Source organism: Ranitomeya imitator, chromosome 1 (assembly GCF_032444005.1).
Source record: "Ranitomeya imitator isolate aRanImi1 chromosome 1, aRanImi1.pri, whole genome shotgun sequence".
Lineage (NCBI taxonomy): Eukaryota > Metazoa > Chordata > Amphibia > Anura > Dendrobatidae > Ranitomeya > Ranitomeya imitator.
This window is the reverse complement of record NC_091282.1, coordinates 50,591,610-50,615,725: the sequence shown is the minus strand read 5'-3', so window position 1 is coordinate 50,615,725 and position 24,116 is coordinate 50,591,610. Positions and strand designations below refer to the sequence as shown.

The window sequence follows — 24,116 nt, the reverse complement described above, 5'->3', positions numbered from 1 at the left end:
GACTGAGGCTGAAATTCAGCCCTGGCGTTTGAAATCACACAAGCCCATGTTGTCCCCTTCCCCATGAACCAGATGGGATATATTACCCTGGATGGAGGAAAGGAAGATTTTCTACAAGACCAATATTTCTAATGATACCCGTGCCCTGCTGGGGTAAGTGATGAGTTGGCAACTTTGTGCTCCATCACAACTCTTATCAGTATGGCCTGGGTATCTTGAGAACACCGATTCTGTTAACAACGTAGCAGAAAAGGCAGCCCATGACCAGACAGGCCCTTCTGGCATTTGCAGAATTGCCAGATGGCCAGTCCGGCCCTGGTGGGGACTGTGGGAGACAATTCAGGACCTCTACTTCATTGTTATTGAACCAGTTCTTCGGTAATCTCGACTTATACTTTAGATCATTCTCCTGCTGTAACAGAGTCATCTTTTTCCTATCTATTGTACTTGAGTGTACGATGTAACTCGTCTTGTAGGATACTCATGTATAGCTCAGCATTGGGACCACCATCAATCCTGGTCACGAATCCAATGCCTTTGGCTGTGAAACAACCATTACATAAGGCTTCCTCCACCGAACTTGACAGTTTCTTCAATTCCTCGATCCGTTAGCCCCTTTTTCTCTTATTTCTTCCAGACCCATTTGCACCCATCAAAGCCTTGTCTATTGACTTTTGTCTCATTACTCCAACTCACCTGTTTCCAATCTTCTAATGTCCACTTTTCGGCAAACTCGAGACCTTATGATGAGCTGACTAGTTGACTCCGATATTTTGCTTGGATGTCCACCTCTTGGCTTTTGAATGCATGGACGGACTTCATTTTGTATTCTTCCAACTGTCATGGCATTCACATGATGCAGTTAAACAATTTTCTTGCACGGGAGACATCAATGAGCTGGATGATGCTGTTTCTCTTTTCTTGGGAAATCTTCATGGCTGCTCCTTGATTTGAACCAGTGATCTTTTGCTTGGGAGCCAACCTAACAACCCACTGAGCTATTAAAGCAAACCTGTCACCAGGTTTGGCCAATATAATATACGGCCACCCGCTTTTTAGGGCTTTTCGACAGCATTCTATAATGCTGTAGATAAGCCCCTGATTTGACCTGAATGATAAGAAAAATAACTTTTATTATACTCACCTGCGGGGTGGGGCGGTGTTATGACCTGGTGGTAAGGACAATAATGGACCTGGTGGTTAAGAGCACACGGAATGACCTGATAGTTACAAATAATATAGGACGAGCTCTGAGACGTGGGAACTCTGCTGACCGCAATCCCTAATCCTATCACACACACTAGAAATAGCCGTGGATTGCTCCTAACGCTCCCTATGCAACTCGACACAGCCTAAGGAACTAGCTAGCCCTGAAGATAGAAAAATTAGCCTACCTTGTCTCAGAGAAATTCCCCAAAGGAAAAGGTAGCCCCCCACATATAATGACTGTGAGTAAAGATGAAAATACAAACACAGAGATGAAATAGATTTAGCAAAGTGAGGCCCGACTTACTGAACAGACTGAGGATAGGAAAGGTAACTTTGCGGTCAGCACAAAAAACTACAAAAAGACCACGCAGAGGGCGCAAAAGACCCTCCGCACCGACTCATGGTGCGGAGCCGCTCCCTCTGCGTCCCAGAGCTTCCAGCAAGCAAGACAAAATTCAAAATAGCAAGCTGGACAGAAAAATAGCAAACTAAAGAAAAACAAGCAGGAACTTAGCTTCTGCTGGGAAGACAGGTCACAAGAACGATCCAGGAGTGAACTAGACCAATACTGGAACATTGACAGGTGGCATGGAGCAATGATCTAAGTGGAGTTAAATAGAGCAGCTAGCTAACGAATTAACCTCGTCACCTGTGGAAGGAAACTTAGAAGCCGCAGCCCCACTCACAACCAACAGAGGAAGCCCATGGACAGAACCAGCCGAAGTACCATTCATGACCAGAGGAGGGAGCTTGACAACAGAATTCACAACAGAATAAGCTTTTTTTCGGCATCCTCCAAGTCCTCCATGATCATGGTTTGAATGTGACTGTTAACGGGGAAGATTGTGTCTCTGGGATCTTAATTCACCAAACATTTCACTGTATAGAATGAGATTTCTGGGTTTCCTCCACCTGTGTAGCACTCCTAACTGCACGGAGGAACTCATCTGTATACTCAGAAGAGAAGAGGTATGTTTTCTCCTTTTCTGGGGGGGTCTTCAACCGCTTCTCCCTCTTCTTCCTGGTTGAACCCACCGGAGTGCACGTCTTCCTTGGAGCTTAGCTCCATCTCCCACCTTGGCCTTTTGGCATGGAGTCCAACCTGGGATATTGGCTGTGAAGCATGTGTATGGAGTAAGCAGGAAATAGAGGCCTGAACCTCTTCCCGGATGATGGACCTCATATCAGTTACAGAGATGACTGCTCATCTCTGATGACTTTGGAGGTGCATGTCTCGCATAGCTGCTTTAACCAGGCATCTGGTAATTTAACGCTGCAGATAGCGCATCTCCCACATTTCCCCACTTTCTTGCCATCCCTTTTATGTGCCGTAGAGCTGGATGCTCCCTCCTAAAATACACAGAGTATATGCTATGTGTATTTATGTGGGGTAATGTCAGTGGCTATATTCCATACTAGACCCCTACTCATGTGCCCTTGGGCTTGTTCGGCTGGCTATAGCCTGTGCTTTGCATGAATCCTCCATGCTAAGTATACAGTAGCAATACATACAATCGGTATCACATTTATACGATACCGTGTCTCATGAGGAGCTATCCAGGTCCTTGCTTGTATCCTGTACTTCCTGCATTGCACCGTGGAACGCACGCTGACTATGAACCTGGAAGTGCTCGGCCCTGCCGCAGTGATGACGCCACTGGAAGTGCACCCACAGTGGGATGAAGTGGCTCACAACTTAGAGCAGCACTCGACCGGGTAGGCTGAGGAACCCCATTCAGGGGATGTCGGCCACAGACTGCTTGATAGCGGGAAGGAAGAGGTTGGGCCCCCTGATCCCACTCAGTCTGTTCCAGATACGATCTCTTCTCTTGTTGTTTCTATCCTTGCCGAGACAGGGAAAAACACTGAAGGGTGGAGGTGGGAGATTCCTTTTAACCTCTTGTTGTTTCCTGTCCCAGCAAAGCCAAGAAGAACAAACATCCATAGTGCGGTCACAAGGGATGAGCTGGAAAATCTTCCTTTTTCCTTAAACAGGAACCTGTCACCAGGTTTGGCCGATATAAGATACGGTGTCCGCCTTTCAGAGTTTTCTACAGCATTCAGTAATGCTGTAGATAAGCCCCCAATCCCACCTGCATAAGAAGAAAAATAAGTTTTACTATACTCACCTGCAGGGTGGTCCGGTCCGATGGGTGTCGCCAGTCCAGGTCCGGCGCCTCCCATCTTCTTGCGATGCCACCCTCCTGCTTGCTTCACAGGCTCCCTGGCATTGCGCTCCTGCACAGGCGTACTTATCTGCCATGCTGAGGGCAGAGCAAAGTAGTGCAGTGCGCAGGGGCTAGGCCTCTCAAACTTTTCCCAGCACCTGTGCATTGCAGTACTTTGGTCTGCCCTCAACAGAGCAAATAAGTACACCTGTGCAGGAGCACGATGCCGGGGAGCCTGTGAAGCAAGCAGGAGGGCAGTGATCATAAGAAGATGGGAGGCGCCAGAACAGGACCTGCAACACCCATTGGACCGGACCGCCCTGTTGTGAATTCTGTTGTCAAGCTCCCTCCTCTGGTCATGAATGGTACTTCGGCTGGTTCTGTCCATGGGCTTCCTCTGTTGGTTGTGAGTGGGGCTGCGGCTTCTAAGTTTCCTTCCACAGGTGACGAGGTTAATTCGTTAGCTAGCTGCTCTATTTAACTCCACTTAGATCATTGCTCCATGCCACCTGTCAATGTTCCAGTATTGGTCTAGTTCACTCCTGGATCGTTCTTGTGACCTGTCTTCCCAGCAGAAGCTAAGTTCCTGCTTGTTTTTCTTTAGTTTGCTATTTTTCTGTCCAGCTTGCTATTTTGAATTTTGTCTTGCTTGCTGGAAGCTCTGGGACGCAGAGGGAGCGGCTCCGCACCATGAGTCGGTGCGGAGGGTCTTTTGCGCCCTCTGCGTGGTCTTTTTGTAGTTTTTTGTGCTGACCGCAAAGTTACCTTTCCTATCCTCAGTCTGTTCAGTAAGTCGGGCCTCACTTTGCTAAATCTATTTCATCTCTGTGTTTGTATTTTCATCTTTACTCACAGTCATTATATGTGGGGGGCTACCTTTTCCTTTGGGGAATTTCTCTGAGGCAAGGTAGGCTTTATTTTTCTATCTTCAGGGCTAGCTAGTTCCTTAGGCTGTGTCGAGTTGCATAGGGAGCGTTAGGAGCAATCCACGGCTATTTCTAGTGTGTGATAGGATTAGGGATTGCGGTCAGCAGAGTTCCCATGTCTCAGAGCTCGTCCTATATTATTAGTAACTATCAGGTCATTCCGTGTGCTCTTAACCACCAGGTCCATTATTGTCCTTACCACCAGGTCATAACATTATTCCCTGAGACATTAGATTTCACCTGCCCTTTGAACCGGAGGACATTGAGCCCTAGGTGGACATTCCGAAAATCGATATCCTTGTAGCCAAGGTGGAGAAAAGGACTTTGATCCCATTCGAAGATTCATCAAGTCTCAAGGAGCCGATGGATTAGAAAGCAGACGGCCTGCTAAAAAGAACCTGGGAGACGTCAGCGGCCATAATACAGGTCAACATAACAACAACCTCGGCCGCCAGGTTCATGCACCTGTGTTCTTCTAGGTCGTCGACCCACTTAAAGAGTAAACCCTCCCCCAGGAAAGTTATCCTGAGATCCCTTCCGCTGCTTGAACTGGCTATGGGGTTTATGGCTGACGCAAATGCGGAGTCTGTCAGATTTGCTGCCAGGAATGGGGTTTTGTCAAATGCTGCCTGGCGAGTGATTTGGCTAAAGATGTGGTCTAGGGATACACAATCTAAAAATAAGCTTTGTTCCATTCCCTTTTCAGGAGCTAGAGTATTTGGCTCGGGCCTGGATGAAATTCTAGAGAAGGAATCTGACATGAAGAAGGGGTTCGCAGAGGATAAGCCTAAAAAAAACAGCCCTTTCGTAGACCCCCAATCCCCCAGAGATCAGGCTACAAAGTGAAGGGAAAATCAGGCAAGTCGAGCTACCCCAAAGGTGATAGGGGCTCTATCTTTGGCTCATGCTTTGGGTCAGGAAAGAAATGACGCCATGAGAGTGTGAGGACAACTAAAGTCATACTTGGAAGGTTGGCGGGAGATTTCTGAAATTCAGTGGGTACTAGGAGCAATCTCTTCAGGCTACAGGATAGCGTTTACCCAGACCCCGCCAGAAAGGTTAGTTCTAACAAACTCCCAGCTCCCGTCCGCCACTTTCCCCATGTGGTCCGTTGTTCAGGATGTCCTAAAAATCGGAGAGATAGTCATGGTTCCCGAGGACAGAAGGTTCAGGGGACACTATTCTAGGCTCTTTTCAGTTAGAAAACCCACTGAAGAAAGTCGCACAATAATACATTTAAAACTCCTGAACCGCTAGGTAAGGAACAGAAAATTAAAAATGGAGTCAATCAGGTCCACAGTCCTCCTGGTATACAAAGATGCAGTGATGTGGACCATGGACTTAAAGAAAGTGTATTATCACGTTCCAATCCATGCTTGCAGTCGAGAGTACCTGAGGTTCGCACTGAGGGTCCAGGATTGGGTCCATCACTAACAGTTCTGTAGCCTTATTTTCAGTCTAGCCTCAGCAACTTTAGTATTTACTAAGCTCGTGGCAGAAATGGTGGCCTATCTGGGGAGGTTAGATATCATAGTCCCCTACCTAGACAACTTCCTAATCATAGCCAGCTCCAGAGGAGAGCTTATAGAGCATCGTCAAACCTCGGACCTCGGTCTGCATACTTCAGAATCTGGGGTGGGTGATAAATTGGGGGTAGATGAATCTTACTCCAGAAAGCAGGAATAAGTTCCTGGGTTTTCTTCTGGACTTTCACTTAAGAATGTCTTTTCTACCAGTGGAGAAGTAGGCCTCAATAGGGGGCAGAATCCATCAGCTCTCCGAAAATTGGCAAGGGTCCTGGGTGTAATGATGTCCTGCATTCCCTGTGTGTAGTGGAGTCCGTTCCATTCACGGGGACCCCAGAAGACCATTTTATCAGCCAGGAAGAGATGTGTTATGACCTGGTGGTCAGGACAATAATGGACCTGGTGGTTAAGAGCACACGGAATGACCTGATAATTACTGATAATAAAGGACGAGCTCTGGGACGTGGGAACTCTGCTGACCGCAATCCCTAATCCTATCAAACACACTAGAAATAGCCGTGGATTGCGCCTAACGCTCCCTATGCAACTCGGCACAGCCTAAGGAACTAGCTAGCCCTGAAGATAGAAAAATAAAGCCTACCTTGCCTCAGAGAAATTCCCCAAAGGAAAAGGCAGCCCCCCACATATAATGACTGTGAGTAAAGATGAAAATACAAACACAGAGATGAAATAGATTTAGCAAAGTGAGGCCCGACTTACTGAACAGACCGAGGATATGAAAGGTTACTTTGCGGTCAGCACAAAAACCTACAAAGACCACGCAGAGGGCGCAAAAAAGACCCTCCGCACCGACTCACGGTGCGGAGGCGCTCCCTCTGCGTCCCAGAGCTTCCAGCAAGCAAGACAACAATAAAAATAGCAAGCTGGACAGAAAAATAGCAAACCAAAGAAATACAAGCTGGAACTTAGCTTCTGCTGGGAAGACAGGTCACAAGAACGATCCAGGAGTGAACTAGACCAATACTGGAACATTGACAGGTGGCATGGAGCAAAGATCTAAGTGGAGTTAAATAGAGCAGCCAGCTAACGAATTAACCTCGTCACCTGTGGAAGGAAACTCAGAAACACCCACCAGAGGAAGTCCATGGACAGAACCAGCCGAAGTATCATTCATGACCACAGGAGGGAGCCCGACAACAGAATTCACAACAGAGATGCCAACTATCTCTAGATGCCATAATGCCCCCCTCCTCAGTAAAAATAAAAAAATCCCTAGTCTGGTGGACCGTTCCAGAAAACCTCCAGAGGGGAGTCCCCTTGGTCCTCTTTCCCTGTATGATGGTTACCACCATCCATGCCAGCTAGGTTAGGGTGGTCATCTGGAAGGAAGATTCTTCATGGAAACATGGACTCCGGAAGTCCTGGCCAGACCCTCAAATTACAGGGAACTGCGAGCAGTTTGGGAGGTCCTATGCCAGTAGTCAAAAACAAATTTTAAAAAACTGATCGTCACATCCAAACATAGACTAAGTGTGAACAGGTGCTAATCTAGAGTCACCAACTTAAATACACTTAAAAAAGCATGCAAATATGAAAATTAAATTGCATTACTGCATTAGAAATATGAAAAATTGAGAAAGCTTAGCGCATAAATTGGCCAATTCATGTACACCTGGAAGCTGCGTTAAGGTGTTTCTCATTTCCAGGACCTAGCAATGCCTTTCCTCTCTTAGAATAAAGTCTTAATCTGTATGGGAACATGAATCCTCTCTTAGACTAAGAGGAAAGGAATTGCTAGGTCCTGGAAACGAGAAACACCTTAACATGGCTTCCAGGTATACATGAATTGGCCAAATTATGCGCTAAGCTTTCTCAAATTTTCATATTTCTAATGCAGTAATGCAATTCAATTTCCATATTCAATATTTGCATGCTATGGTGCTGCAGAGTGCTGTCTTTTTTTGTTTTAATAGTCAAAAACAGGCATGTGAGGATTCTCTCCTAGTGTATCCTCACCCACCCCCTGCAGACTGTGAGCCCTCGCGGGCAGGGTCCTCCCTCCTTATGTACTCGTGTGCCTTGTTATCTGCTCATGTTTAATGTATTTGTCTATATTTGCCCCGTATTCACATGTAAAGCGCCATGGAATAAATGGCGCTATAAAAATGTATAATAATAATAATAATAATTCTGTTGGACAATATGATGACTATGGCCTTTCTAACCATCAGGGGGAGCCAAGACTTCCCTCACTACAGAATCTGGCAGGGAAAATCTTTTGGTCGGCGGAGCAAATGTTTGTCTGTTTCACCTGTCGCAGAAAAATACATGGTAATACACCTGTTCCTGTAGCAGTACCATTACATTAGGGATGGTAATACACTAAACCGTGTAACAATACCATCATGTGTTAACACACGCACTGAAAACATACAGCAACGGGACGTGAGGGAAAGGCAAATTTGGGATTATCCCTCAGGGTCTGGGATAGTTAGGAGGTATTCAAACACATGTAAACCTTTTTTTCACATGGTGATCCCCTTTTAATCCTTTCTTTTAAATTGCAAAGCGAGACTCCTGGGATTGCTTTTAGACAATATATTACATTAGGCGCCATTGAAACAAATCCACAATTTTTTTTGTGTTCCCCATCAGTATAAAGTAGGATTTTGGTTGACGCTATGAAATATTATACAGGTGCTTCGCACAAAATTAAAAATATCTTCAAAAAGTTAATTTGTTTCACTTCTTCAATACAAAACGTGAAAGTCATGTTGTATAAAGTCATTACAAACAGAGTGATCTATTTCAAGTGTTTATTTCTGTTAATGTTGGTGATTATGGCTTACAGCCAATGAAAACCCTAAAGTCATTATCTCAGTAAATTAGAATACTTGAAAAATGATTTTAAAATTCAAAATGTTGGCCTACTGAAATGTATGTTCAGTAAATGCGCTCAATACTTGGTTGGGGCTCCTTTTGCATCAATTACTGCATCAATGTGGCGTGGCATAGAGGCGATCAGCCTGTGCACTGCTGAGGGGTTATGGAAGCCCAGGTTGCTTTGATAGCAGCCTTCAGCTCGTCTGCATTGCTGGGTCTGGTGTCTCTCATCTTCCTCTTGACAATACTCCATAGATTCACTATGGGGTTAAGGTCAGGCAAGTTTGCTGCCAATCAAGCTGTCACGGGGCTACCGCGACAGAGAGGTTCCAGAGAACCGCAGCGCTCTGGGCCTCGTTCACACGCAGTGAACAGAAGCTCTTCTGCTGTATTCTGACCTGGCTGCTTTGTGCCAGCAGTGCAGGAGTTAACCTTGTTGGTGAGTTGCTGTGAGCTGGGTTTCTCAGCTGAAGTGGATTTTGTAATCTTCTCCTCTATATAGACCCAGCCTTGACTACAGCTATTGTCAGTGATCAATTCTGCTGCCTGGCTTGGAGGTTGAAGGAGCGTAGTGTTGGAGCTTGGAGGTTTATTTACAGAGATTGGTGTCTGCTGTTTTGGTTGCATGTTAAACCTGTTTTCCTTCCTATTTTTTTCCTTCTCTTCCCATCTCTGTTTCCTCTGTGGTTGTGTGAGCATTTGGTGAGTTTGATTCTTTTAGTTACCTTGTCTGTATACCCTGTTTATTGTTGTATTTATACACTGGTGCAGTCCACCTCCCTGGGGGGGAGAAGGGGCCACTGATAGGGCCTGCACAGGAGACAGGGATACGCTGGCGGCTCAGGCCTCCTAACCATCATAGGTACCCCTGAGATAAGGGAAAGCCAGGGCCCCATTATAGTGGCAGGGACAGGTGCGGGTCCCAGTTCGCCGTCCTGCCCTTATCGCCGTTATCGGCGTGACACAAGCACAGTGAAAGTGTTGTTTGCAAACTAGGTATTGGTACTTTTGGCAGTGTGGACAGGGGCCAAGTCCTGCTGGAGAATTAAATTTCCTTCTCCAAAAAGCTTGTCGGCAGAGGGAAGCATGAAGTGCTCTAAGATTTCCTGGTAGACGGCTGCGCTGACTTTGGTCTTGATAAAACACACTGAACCTACACCAGCAGATGACATGGCTCCCAAAACAATCACTGATTTAGGAAACTTCACACCTAGACCTCCAGCAGCTTGGATTGTGGTCTCTCCATTCTTTCTCCAGACTCTCGGACCTTGATTTCTAAATGAAATGCAAAATTTACTTTAATCTCAAAACACCTTGGACCACTGAGCAACAGTCCAGTTCTTTTTCTCCTTGGCCCAGGTAAGACGCTTCTAGAGTTGCCTATTGGTCATGAGTGGCTTCACACAAGGAATGTGACACTTGTAGCCCATGTCCTGGATACGTCTGTGTGTGGCGGCTCGTGAAGCAATGACTCCAGCAGCAGTCCACTCCTTGTGAATCTATCTCCCACATTTTTGAATGGTCTTTTCTTAACAATCCTTTCAAGGTTGCCGTTATCCCGGTTGCTTGTGCACCTTTTTCTACCACACTTTTCCCTTCCACTCAACTTCCCATTAATATGCTTGGATACAGGACTCTGAACAGCCAGCTTTTTTAGCAATGACTAGAGATGAGCGAATATACTCGTTACTTGAGATTTCCCGAACATGCTCGGGGGTCCTCTGAGCATTTTTTAGTGCTCAGAGATTTAGTTTTCATCACCGCAGCTGAATGATTTACATCTGTTAGCCAGCCTAAGTACATGTGGGGGTTGCCTGGTTGCTAGGGAATCCCCACATGTAATCAAGCTGGCTAATAGCTGTAAATCATTCAGCTGAGGTGAGGAAAACTAAATCTCCGAGCACTAAAAAAAAAATCGGTCACCCGAGCATGCTTGGGAAATCTCGAGTAACGAGTATATTCACTGATCACTAGCAATGACCTTTTGTGGCTTACCCTCCTTGTCTGCTGAAACAGATTAAGGGACCTTCTTTTTTACTAGGAAGCCTTTGCAGGTGTTTTTTGTTAATAATTCTAATTTACTGAGATAATGATTTGGGTTTTCATTGGCTGTAAGCCATAATCATCAACATTAACAGAAATAAACACTTGAAATAGATCACTCTGTGTGTAATGACTCTCTATAATATAGGAGTTTCACTTTTTGTATTAAAGAACTGAAACAAATTAACTTTTTGATGGTATTCTAATTTTGTGATAAGCACATGTATGTAGAGAGCCTATAGCAATAAATTCCTGTCTTGATGCCTTTATTTACTTAATATTAATTGTCTTTTTGGACCTTGTTTCCCATTTAAGACTCCTTGATCTTCAGATATGGTTGGTCTCACAGTATCTCCTGAGATCTCCTTGGTGGATGAACCAGTGAAGATTCAAGCTTGGGGCCTTCCCCCCGACCAGGTGATCACTCTAAAAGCATGGCTGAAGGATGAAAAAGGGCAAATATTTCACTCCAGAGCTTTCTATAGGACAAATTTGGAAGGGAAGGTGGACCTGGAGAAATCTCCGGCCACTGGTGGAGACTTCAATGGAGTGTGTCCTATGGGCCTATTTTGGTCTCTGAAACCAATAATCCCATTTCTAAGGCTGATGAAACGTGATGTAGTGGGAAGTCCTTTCTTGGTTCATCTGGAGTTATATCCCTCAATGATACTCATTCCACTTCCTGAAGATTTACCTGCTGCCACTAAGGTCATTGAAAGATGGTACAAAGCTCCCGGAGTGCAGAGAATATCAATGAGAAGGACGGGTACGAGGAGCACTTTTTCTTCCACCTGGTAGGTAACAATGTGCAAATACCCATACCAGTTAGTGCCTAATTATAACTGCCATACAGTTGTAATAATAACCATGTACTGATATAAAGTAATTTGGATTAGTGGTGGTTGTAAGCCATGGGTGATAGATAATATGTGGTGTCTATATTAGCAAGGGCACTTAATGTGCCGAGTATAATGGCACAGGTTGCATACCAATGTTTAATTTTCCATTTTCTTTTTTTTATCAGATAGATTTTTATTATCCGCAAAGAATAAACAATCAGAATATTTCTCATGACAATGTTTCATTAAACATTTACAGATAACTTTTTCCCCCTGACCCAGAGCCACCCCACCCCGCCCAACCCCAGAGACCTCAGCCAGAGCCACCCCACTTCCCATCATCATACAAACATTTGAATAAACATCCGTTATATTTCCATTGAATACAAGGCTCCCTATGTTCTCATTTATCATCCTAATTCAAGTCCATCCACGGTTGCTACAGCTTGTGGAACATGTCCAGCTTATTCCTTTTGGTGTAGATACTTTTCTCCAAAGTAAGTATATGCTCCGTTTGCTTAAGAAAGTCTCTTCTTGTTGGAGGTTCCTCTCTAATCCAAAATTTGGCGATCAATTTCCTAGCAATGAATAACAATCGTGCAATAGCTATTTTAAACATGTTGTCCGTAACAATTTCCTCCACATATCCCAATATGCAAGTCAGTGGAACCCTAGGGATAGAACATCCATACACCAGTTCAATACGATTTAAAACAACTATCCAGAAGGAGGACAGTCTAGGGCACTGCCACATCATATGCAATATCCCCGCCTGGGATTGTGAGCACCGAGGGCATTCCGAGTTCTGCCTAAGCCCAGCCGTGAACAACCTGTCAGGGGTTCTATAGGCCCTATGGATTACGAATAACTGTGATAGCCTGCCTGGTTCACTCATTGATATCTTGGGCACATATTCTAGGACCGACTCCCATCTATCATTGTCAATTATTCCCAATTCAGCTTCCCATTTCCATTTGGCTCGGATGGGATATTTTTCCAGGAAAGAAAAAAGTAGAAACCCATATATTTCTGAAATCGCCCCCTTCGTGCAGCTATTCTTGAGGATATAGTCGAGCATGAGATCAATCTGTACCACTATGGCTCCCCTTTTATTCTGTGCCTGATAAGCATGAGAGATACGATTATACTGGAACAATTCAGGCCGTGGCAACTGAAATTCTTCCTGCAACTCCTCAAATGTTTTAAGTCTGCTCTGACTTATCAGCCGCCCCAGCCGTTTAATACCTGCTGCAGACCAAAAGTGAAAACCCTCCCTCTGCCTAAATTCCGGTAGATAAATGTTGTCCCAAATAGACGAGAATCTGGTGAACCCACTCACTTCCCTAATGAGTTTGACTTTTTCCCATACTCTGTGAATTAATCTGATAGTGCACCCATGTGAACCCATTTTTTTGAATTGTCCTCCCTCCAAACTGTCACTCAAAACGTCTGCCTGTAGTAAGAACCTCAAGCTATTAGGTATTTGCACACTCCCTGCCTCCTCCCCCCATCCTCTGAGATGTTGACACTGTGCTGCTAAGAAGTATAGCCATGTATTAGGAAGTGCAAGACCCCCCTCTGTTTTGGCCCTCTGAAGTATCTCCTGTTTAAACCTAGGACTCTTTCCTCCCCATATTAATTCCCCAAACAAAGACCTAATCTTACGGAATCTGCACTGTGTAATCCAAATGGGAGAGTTAAGGTACCGTCACACTAAGTAACGCTGCAGCGATACCGACAACGATCCGGATCGCTGCAGCGTCACTGTTTGGTCGCTGGAGAGCTGTCACACAGACAGCTCTCCAGCGACCAACGATGCCGGTAACCAGGGTAAACATCGGGTTACTAAGCGCAGGGCCGCGCTTAGTAACCCGATGTTTACCCTGGTTACCATCGTTAAAGTAAAAAAACAACCACTACATACTTACCTACCGCTGTCTGTCCCCGGCGCTGTGCTTCTCTGCTCTGGCTGTGACATCACCGCTCTGCTTTCCGGCTGCCCGGCGCTCACAGCCAGAGCAGAGAAGCAGAGCGCCGGGGACAGACAGCGGTAGGTAAGTATGTAGTGTTTGTTTTTTTACTTTAACGATGGTAACCAGGGTAAACATCGGGTTACTAAGCGCGGCCCTGCGCTTAGTAACCCGATGTTTACCCTGGTTACCAGTGAAGACATCGCTGAATCGGTGTCACACACGCCGATTCAGCGATGTCAGCGGGAGAGCCAGCGACGAAACAAAGTTCTGGCCTTTCTTCCCCGACCAGCGACATCACAGCAGGGGCCTGATCGCTGCTGCCTGTCACACTGGACGATATCGCTAGCGAGGACGCTGCAACGTCACGGATCGCTAGCGATATCGTCTAGTGTGACGGTACCTTTATGTAGCACGTACAACAACTGTGGCATTACAATCATCTTTAAGAGGTTCACTGTACCAACCACCGATAAATGTAATTTGTTCCATGCCGCAATCTTGGTACGAATTTTCTGCATTAACGGACTTAAATTCAGTTCCTCAAAGGTAGTTAGAGGAAGAGCAATCTGAATACCCAAATATTTGAATTTTTGAACAATCTTTAATTTCGTGGTTATCGCCCTCTCTCCACTGCCCATACTGTCCCCCTCAATCAACAACATACAAGACTTATCCCAGTTTATTGTGAGAATTTTCCGTTTTCTAAAGTGATGGCATCACTAGGACCTCTGGGACCACCATGCGAGCAGTGGTAATATCGTGCTCTTATCTCTTTTACTGGTGTTTTTTTTGTTTTGTTTTTCACACTGCTTTTAAGTGGATGCAGGACTTGCGTTCCTTGCCAGTCAGCTGGAGGTTCTGTTCAGATAAAACATATAAAAGGAAGGCATTGCTACACCAGTTCTCGGCATTGCTACACCAGTTCTCAGCATTACTGGAGTTCACAAAGGCTGGACCTCAACGGTCAGAAAGTGCTGGCAATATGCAATCACTTTAGAACATGTTGAAACTCATTTAGATCAGTGCTGATGCTGCTGTGATCACAGGACTTTATAAGCTCGAAATTTCCAGACACTTTAAATACCCTTCTCCGACTTATTCTCCCTTATGACTAAATTTCCACAGGTCTCTCACTTGTCATGGCACTCTCTCACTCTTATAAACTAACTCCTTGATGGCTTAATCTTCATGAGCCTCTCCCTTGTAAAAGCGTTCTTATCTCCCTACAAACCTACAAGTCTACAACTGCGCATATAAGTCAAGTGCATGTCTGCCCAATCTCCTCATACCCTATTGCCCAACTCTTCTATGTCAGATAGCATGGTGTCCATACTGGTTACTGAATAATCTCAGCAGTTGGTGTCTCTAGAAAGCAGGGGAGTGGCAGCATGTGCTTCCCTTCTCCATCAAGGGAGGAAGAGGTAGCGATCACCAGCAGCTCCCACTGATTTATTGGGCACAACAATGCCCCTTTTCTCTGAGGACTGCAATAAAAATTAATCTCAAAGTATGAAGCCAACCATTCATTGGTATGGAACTAGTCCGCCATGTAAGAACCCAACATCTGGTCAGTAGGAGTCCCCTAAACCTTCACAGTACAGGCCAAACCGCTGCTCCTCAGATAAAATTTGAAGGCGACCAATTCCAAAATTGTCCTCTAAATGGAGAGTCCACTACAGAAGTTACTAAAACTGCTGCTTCTTAACCTCCTGCTCTCCTACAAGCTCACAAAATGGGATCTGTTGTGAATTCAGCTTTTGGGCTCCCTCCGGTGGTTGTAGAGGGTAATGCAGTTGTGCCTGGATTGCAGGAGTGGACATGTGTATCTACTAATTGCAGGACTGACTGGGGTATATAGCTTTGCAGGATCCTTTAGTCAGTGCCAGTTTTCCATTGTTCTTGAAGGATTCACTTCCTGCTGGTCTCTCCAGTTTGCTGTGCTTTTCTACAAAGATAAGTCCTGGCTTTGCTTTTGCTGTCCACCTGCTGTGGACCTTAAAGTTCTGTGCATTTTCATGTTTTTGTCTTGTCCAGCTTAGTCTGTGAAGGATTTTTTGCAGCCTAGCTTTTTCTCTGGAGATGCAGATATACCCCCCATGTCTTTAGTCTGATGTGGTGATCCGTATTTTCTGCGGTGGATATTTTCTAGTGTTTTATACTGACCGCATAGTACTCTGTTCTATTCTTTCTTTTTAGCTAGTATGGCCTCCTATGCTAAAATCTGATTTCATATCTGCGTATGTTATTTCCCTCTCCTCTCACAGTCAATATTTGTGGGGGGCTATCTATCCTTTGGGGATTTTCTCTGAGGCAAGATAGGTTTCCTGTTTCTGTCTTTAGGGGTAGTTAGATCTTAGGCTGTGCCGAGGGGTCTAGGGAGTGTTAGGTACCCCCCACGGCTACTTCTAGTTGTGCTGCTAGGTTCAGGGTTTGCGGTCAGTACAGGGACCACCTTCTCCAGAGTCCGTCTCATGCTGCTCCTAGGCCACCAGATCATAACAGGGATCCTTGTGTTGAATTGGAATTTCAAGCTTTAGGCTCTACATTTTTCAATGTCCTCCCTAGAAAATGATGTAAAACGTGCATGGTGGCGAGACTATTTTTCAATGTGAATGTGTTGGTAAAAAAAAAAGTGGAACCCTATCTAAAGAGAACCTGTCATGTTAAATCGAATGCCATCTAAAGCTGACTACATCTGTACCTTTTAAAAAATAAATAAATAAATAAATCAATAAAAAAAATCTGGGTTTGTTTTTTAGAGAAATTTATTGTTGAATTTTTATGCATATGACTTGCAAACACATTAGGGGCAGACACTGCAATTACAGTTCTGCTGCCTCTTCCCTATTTCCTGCCTTAGTAGTGATTGACTAGTCACCCTTCTTTCAGTAAGCATCCTCACACGCTCGAGATCTAGTGTGTTGTAAATTCTGTTGTCGAACTCCCTCCTGTGGTCGTGAATGGTACTTCGGCGAGTTCTGTCTATGGGCTCCCTCTGGTGGCTATGAGTGAAGCTGCTGCTTCTGAGGTTCCTTACACAGGTGACGTGGTTTATCCTTTGGTTGGCTGCTCTATTTAACTCCTCTCAGATCGTTACTCCATGCCAGCTGTCAATGTTTTTGCATTGGTTGAGTTCGCTCCTGGATCTCTCTGGTGACCTGCTTTCTCCTGCAGAAGCTAAGTTCCTGATAGTCATTATTTGTTCACTGTTTTCTTGTCCAGCTGGTTATCATGATTTTGTCTTGCTAGCTGGAAGCTCTGGGATGCAGAGTGGCCCCTCCGCACCGTGAGTCGGTGCGGAGGTCCTTTTTGCACACTCTGCGTGGTCTTTTGTAGGTTTTTGTGCTGATCGCAAAGTTACCTTTCCTATCCTCTGTCTATTTAGTAAGTCTGGCCTCCCTTTGCTGAAACCTGTTTCATTTCTGCGTTTGTGACTTTCATCTTTACTCACAGTCAATATATGTGGGGGGCTTCCTTTACCTTTGGGGAATTTCTCTGAGGCAAGGTAGGCTTAATTTTCTATCTCTAGGGCTAGATAGTTCTTAGGCTGTGACGAGGCGCCTAGGTCTGGTCAGGAGCGCTCCACGGCTATTTCTAGTGTGTGCGATAGGATTAGGGCTTGCGGTCAGCAGAGCTCCCACATCCCAGAGCTCGTCCTCTATGAGGTTTAACTATCAGGTCATTCCGGGTGCTCCTAACCACCAGGTCATAACAGTACAGCTGGCCCAAAGTATTAATGCATCTCAATAGAGGGATAAGAGAACTTCTGAGACCATTTTTTTTTCTTTGCACTGTGTTTTGTCTTTCTTTTCCCCTAGACCTTTGGGTGGTTCAGGACACAGGTGTAGATATGGACATTCAAGGTCTGTCCTCTTGTGTGGATCAATTCACTGCAAGGGTACAAAACATTCAAGATTTTGTGGTTCAGAATCCTATGTTAGAGCCTAGAATTCCTATTCCTGACTTATTTTCTGGGGATAGATCTAGGTTCTTGAATTTCAAAAATAATTGTAAACTGTTTCTAGCTTTGAAACCCCGCTCCTCTGGTGACCCCGTTCAACAGGTAAAAATCATTATTTCTTTGTTGCGTGGTGACCCTCAAGACTGGGCATTTTCCCTTGCGCCAGGAGATCCTGCATTGCGTGATGTTGATGCGTTTTTTCTGGCGATTGGATTGCTTTATGATGAACCTAATTCAGTGGATCAGGCAGAGAAAATCTTGCTGGCTTTGTGTCAGGGTCAGGATGAAGCGGAGGTGTACTGTCAGAAGTTTAGAAAGTGGTCTGTGCTAACTCAGTGGAATGAATGTGCCCTGGCGGCAATTTTCAGAAAGGGTCTTTCTGAAGCCCTTAAAGATGTCATGGTGGGATTTCCCACGCCTGCTGGTCTGAATGAGTCTATGTCTTTGGCCATTCAGATCGATCGGCGCTTGCGTGAGCGCAAAGCTGTGCACCATTTGGCGGTATTCTCTGAGCATAGGCCTGAGCCTATGCAGTGTGATAGGACTTTGACCAGAGCTGAACGGCAAGAACACAGACGTCGGAATGGGCTCTGTTTTTACTGTGGTGAATCCACTCAAGCTATCTCCGATTGTCCTAAGCGCACTAAGCGGTTCGCTAGGTCTGCCACCATTGGTACGGTACAGTCTAAATTTCTTTTGTCCGTTACTCTGATTTGCTCTCTGTCGTCCTATTCTGTAATTGCATTTGTGGATTCAGGCGCTGCCCTGAATGTGATGGACTTGGAGTTTGCCAGGCACTGTGGTTTTTTCTTGGAGCCCTTGTAGTATCCTATTCCATTGAGAGGAATTGATGCTACGCTTTTGGCCAAGAATAAGCCTCAATACTGGACTCAATTGACCATGTGCATGGCTCCTGCACATCAGGAGGATATTCGCTTTTTGGTGTTGCATAATCTGCATGATGTGGTCGTTTTGGGGTTGCCATGGCTACAGGTCCATAATCCAGTGTTGGATTGGAAATCTATGTCTGTGTCCAGCTGGGGTTGTCAGGGGGTACATGGTGATGTTCCATTGCTGTCAATTTCGCCTTCCACTCCTTCTGAAGTCCCTGAGTTTTTATCAGATTACCGGGATGTATTTGAAGAGCCCAAATCTGGTGCCCTACCTCCTCATAGGGATTGCGACTGTGCTATTAATTTGATTCCTGGTAGTAAGTTTCCTAAGGGCTGTCTGTTTAATTTATCTGTGCCAGAGCACGGCGCTATGCGGAGCTATATAAAGGAATCCTTGGAGAAGGGTCATATACTTGTAGATTGTGAGCCTTCGCGGGCAGGGTCCTCATTCCTCCTGTACCAGTTATGACTTGTATTGTTTAAGATTATTGTACTTGTTTTCATTATGTATACCCCTCCTCACATGTAAAGCGCCATGGAACAAATGGCGCTATAACAATAAATAATAATAATAATAATAATTCGTCCGTCGTCGTCACCATTGGGAGCAGGGTTCTTTTTTGTGGCCAAGAAGGATGGTTCTTTGAGACCTTGTATTGATTACCGCCTTCTTAATAAGATCACAGTCAAATTTCAGTATCCTTTGCCGCTGCTGTCCGATTTATTTGCTCGGATTAAGGGGGCTAGTTGGTTCACCAAGATAGATCTTCGTGGTGCATATAATCTTGTGCGAATTAAACAGGGTGATGAATGGAAAACGGCATTTAATACGCCCGAGGGCCATTTTGAGTACCTAGTTATGCCATTCGGGCTTTTAATGCTCCATCTGTGTTTCAGTCCTTTATGCATGACATCTTCCGAGAGTACCTGGATAGATTCATGATTGTATATTTGGATGACATTTTGGTCTTTTCGGATGATTGGGAGTCTCATGTGAAGCAGGTCAGAATGGTGTTCCAGGTCCTTTGTGCGAATTCCTTGTTTGTGAAGGGGTCAAAGTGTCTCTTTAGAGTTCAGAAGGTTTCATTTTTGGGTTTCATTTTTTCCCCTTCTACTATCGAGATGGACCCTGTTAAAGTTCAGGCCATTTACGATTGGACTCAGCGGACATCTGTGAAGAGCTTGCAGAAGTTCCTGGGCTTTGCTAATTTTTATCGTCGCTTCATCGCTAATTTTTCCAGTATTGCTAAACCGTTGACTGATTTGACCAAGAAAGGTGCTGATGTGGTCAATTGGTCCTCTGCGGCTGTAGAGGCTTTTCAGGAGTTGAAGCGTCGTTTTGCTTCTGCCCCTGTGTTGTGCCAGCCAGATGTTTCGCTCCCGTTTCAGGTTGAGGTTGATGCTTCTGAAATTGGAGCAGGGGCTGTTTTGTCACAAAGAAGTTCTGATGGCTCGGTGATGAAACCCTGTGCCTTCTTTTCTAGAAAATTCTCGCCTGCTGAGCGCAATTATGATGTGGGCAATTGGGAGTTGTTGGCCATGAAGTGGGCATTCGAGGAGTGGTGACATTGGCTTGAAGGGGCTAAACATCGCGTGGTGGTCTTGACGGATCACAAGAATTTAACTTATCTCGAGTCTGCCAAACGGTTGAATCTTAGACAGGCTCGATGGTCGCTCTTTTTCTCCCGTTTTGATTTTGTGGTTTCATACCTTCCGGGATCTAAGAATGTGAAGGCTGACGCCCTGTCAAGGAGTTTTGTGCCTGACTCTCCGGGTGTTCCGGAGCCGGCGGGTATTCTTAATGAAGGGGTAATTTTGTCTGCCATTTCCCCTGATTTGCGGCGTGTGCTGCAAAAGTTTCAGGCTGATAGACCTGACCGTTGTCCTACGGAGAAACTGTTTGTCCCTGATAGATGGACTAGTAGAGTTATCTCTGAGATTCATTGTTCAGTGTTGGCTGGTCATCCTGGAATTTTTGGTACCAGAGATTTGGTGGCTAGATCCTTTTGGTGGCCTTCTTTGTCACGGGATGTGCGTTCTTTTGTGCAGTCCTGTGGGACTTGTGCTCGGGCTAAGCCCTGCTGTTCTCGTGCCAGTGGGTTGCTTTTGCCCTTGCCGATCCCGAAGAGGCCCTGGACGCATATTTCCATGGATTTTATTTCTGATCTCCCTGTTTCTTAAAAGATGTCGGTCATTTGGGTGGTTTGTGATCGCTTCTCTGAGATGGTCCATTTGGTACCCTTATCTAAATTGCCTTCCTCCTCTGATTTGGTGCCATTGTTTTTCCAGCATGTGGTTCGTTTGCATGGCATTCCAGAGAACATCGTCTCGGACAGAGGTTCCCAGTTTGTTTCGAGGTTTTGGCGGTCCTTTTGTGCTAAGATGGGCATTGATTTGTCTTTTTCTTCGGCTTTCCATCCTCAGACTAATGGCCAAACCGAACGAACTAATCAGACTTTGGAAACATATCTGAGATGCTTTGTTTCTGCTGATCAGGATGATTGGGTGTCCTTCTTGCCTTTGGCCGAGTTCGCCCTTAATAATCGGGCCAGCTCGGCTACTTTAGTTTCTCCTTTTTTCTGTAATTCTGGTTTCCATCCTCGTTTTTCTTCAGGGCAGGTTGAGCCTTCGGACTGTCCTGGTGTGGATGCAGTGGTGGACAGGTTGCAGCAGATTTGGACTCATGTGGTGGACAATTTGACATTGTCCCAGGAGAAGGCTCAACGTTTCGCTAACCGCCGGCGTTGTGTTGGTCCCCGACTTCGTGTTGGGGATTTGGTTTGGTTGTCATCTCGTCACGTTCCTATGAAGGTTTCCTCTCCTAAGTTTAAGCCTCGTTTCATTGTGCCATATAAGATTTCTGAAGTTCTTAATCCTGTGTCATTTCGTGTCATTTCGTTTGGACCTTCCAGCTTCCTTTGCCATCCATGTGTTCCATAGGTCGTTGTTGCGGAGATACGTGGAGTATGTGGTGGAGAAGATTTTGGATTCTCGTGTTTCGAGACGGAAACTCCAGTACCTGGTCAAGTGGAAGGGTTATGGTCAGGAAGATAATTCCTGGGTTTTTGCCTCTGATGTTCATGCTGCCGATCTTGTTCGTGCCTTTCATTTGGCTCATCCTGATCGGCCTGGGGGCTCTGGTGAGGGTTCGGTGACCCCTCCTCAAGGGGGGGGGGTACTGTTGTGAATTCTGTTGTCGAATTCCCTCCTGTGGTCGTGAATGGTACTTCGGCGAGTTCTGTCTATGGGCTCCCTCTGGTGGCTATGAGTGAAGCTGCTTCTTCTGAGGTTCCTTACACAGGTGATGTGGTTTATCCTTTGGTTGGCTGCTCTATTTAACGCCACTCAGATCGTTACTCCATGCCAGCTGTCAATGTTTTTGCATTGGTTCAGTTCGCTCCTGGATCTCTCTGGTGACCTGCTTTCTCCTGCAGAAGCTAAGTTCCTGATAGTCATTATTTGTTCACTGTTTTCTTGTCCAGCTGGTTATCATGATTTTGTCTTGCTAGCTGGAAGCTCTGGGATGCAGAGTGGCCCCTCCGCACCGTGAGTCGGTGCGGAGGTCCTTTTTGCACATTCTGCGTGGTCTTTTGTAGGTTTTTGTGCTGATCGCAAAGTTACCTTTCCTATCCTCTGTCTATTTAGTAAGTCTGGCCTCCCTTTGCTGAAACCTTTTTCATTTCTGCGTTTGTGACTTTCATCTTTACTCACAGTCAATATATGTGGGGGGCTTCCTTTACCTTTGGGGAATTTCTCTGAGGCAAGGTAGGCTTAATTTTCTATCTCTAGGGCTAGATAGTTCTTAGGCTGTGACGAGGCGCCTAGGTCTGGTCAGGAGCGCTCCACGGCTATTTCTAGTGTGTGTGATAGGATTAGGGCTTGCGGTCAGCAGAGCTCCCACATCCCAGAGCTCGTCCTGTATGAGGTTTAACTATCAGGTCATTCCGGGTGCTCCTAACCACCAGGTCATAACACTAGTGCAACTGTGTCAATCCTCAGGGCATGTACAGTGAGGTCCTGATGAAGAAGACTGTTGGCTGTGAGGCAGATTTAGGGAAAACCTTCTCTGGGCTTCTGTGCTTTGAAATGGACTACAGGACAGTAGTGATGCAGTCCGTTTCATGCCGGGCCAGATTTCCCATGTGGCGGAAGGCCACTGGTTGCTAGTTAAGAACCCCGTAGTATAAGGTTTGGGTGTGTCAGGGTCAGAGTTGGTGTCAGTCTGGTGTTTGGAGGAGTACAGAGCAGGAGGCTCTGCAGAGCTTTACCTGTGTGAGGCAGCACTGGCCAGTGGAGCCAAACAGCTAGGGCAGGTGAGACACCTGGCACCCACAGCGAACATAGTGGTGCAGTCACCCACAACAACTGGTCTCAAGAGGTGGACTGGCATGTTTAGTGACAGTAAACTGGAGGATATAGTTCCTGGCTGTGAACCAGAGGATATGTGGTACTCTGTAATGCTGAGAGTAGAACACTAACATGGCTATGCAGTCACCCATGGCAACCAGTCAGAGGTGGACTGGCGTGTTTAGTGACTGTAATACAGAAGATATGTGTCTGGCTGTGAATCGGAGAAGGACTGTCTTGTTTCCGGCTGTGATCCAGAAGATATTGTGTGATGTGTTTTGAGCTGAACATTAAAGAGACGTTTTGCTTTGAACTTCACTGGGTCACTGCCTCACTGTATAGTGTGCTGCCGATGCACTACACAGTGTTTGATCAGTTTGCAGATAACGCCAGTGATTATCTTCTTCATTCCTGAGCTAATTGCCCTAGTGTTAGATGGCTGTCACTGTCTGAAGTGATCTGCAGTTTCTTCATTCGGACCTTACTGCGCATGCACCACCCTGAGAACTTGCAGCTTATTTGCATAAAAATTCAACAATAAATTTGTCTGTAACATAAACCCAGATTTCTAAAATGAATGGATGTAATCTGCATTACAGTGCCTTTTCATAGATGGCATTACTTGGGGTATAAAAACTTGATGACCAGTTACCTATAAAGGTTTTGCCAGTGGATCGCCCCCACGTAAGGGCAATGGGGTACTCTGCACCGGGTCCTTCAGTTCCCTCAGCGAGGATGTCACGGTGGCCCGACCCGGACCGTGGCCCTATGAGGGGCGCCCAAAAAAAGGCAGAGTTCGTAGATAATAGTAGTGTTCGTGACGCCACCTGTGGCATTCAGTCAGGGTGACCGACGCTGCTTAGGGGTCCGCTGGGGTGATGTTATGGCAGCTAGATGGTGTACCTTCCCACAGGTGAAGTATTTCCCCAGGGCTTCCCAGAAGTGTAGATGATGATGGTGGATGATGTAAGGCGCGGCGAATAACGAGGACACAATGGGTGCAGTCTCTTTACCTTTACTGAAGGCTTCAGCATCCACAGTCCAGAGTAGGGACCACAGAGTAGGCAGAGTCCGGCTGGTCTGAAGGCAAATCCAGAGTCCCCTTGTCCAGGATTAATTCAATAGCCTTCCCCTAGCGCACAGTAACGTAGTAAGTCCCTACTTGCATAAGCTACCATAAGGTCCTCACTGTTTTTACTTCTCTCTCTGTCCCCCAGATGGATCGGACAAACCCGTATGACGGTGATGGCCTGAGTCTATTTTATAGGAACCCTAGAGACGCCCCTCCTCCACAATTGCCACCGTGTCTGCTTAGGTGTTTAAGTCGGACAGCCAACTTGGAATTAACTGCCCTGCCAGTCTCTGAAGTAAAGGCATAGAGCTCTTT

General features: G+C 45.8%; 1 pseudogene; it reads left to right on the top strand.

The window, feature by feature from the left end:
* Positions 1-24,116, top strand: part of LOC138661536 (acyl-coenzyme A amino acid N-acyltransferase 1-like) — a 36,015-nt pseudogene that overhangs the window by 7,674 nt on the left and 4,225 nt on the right.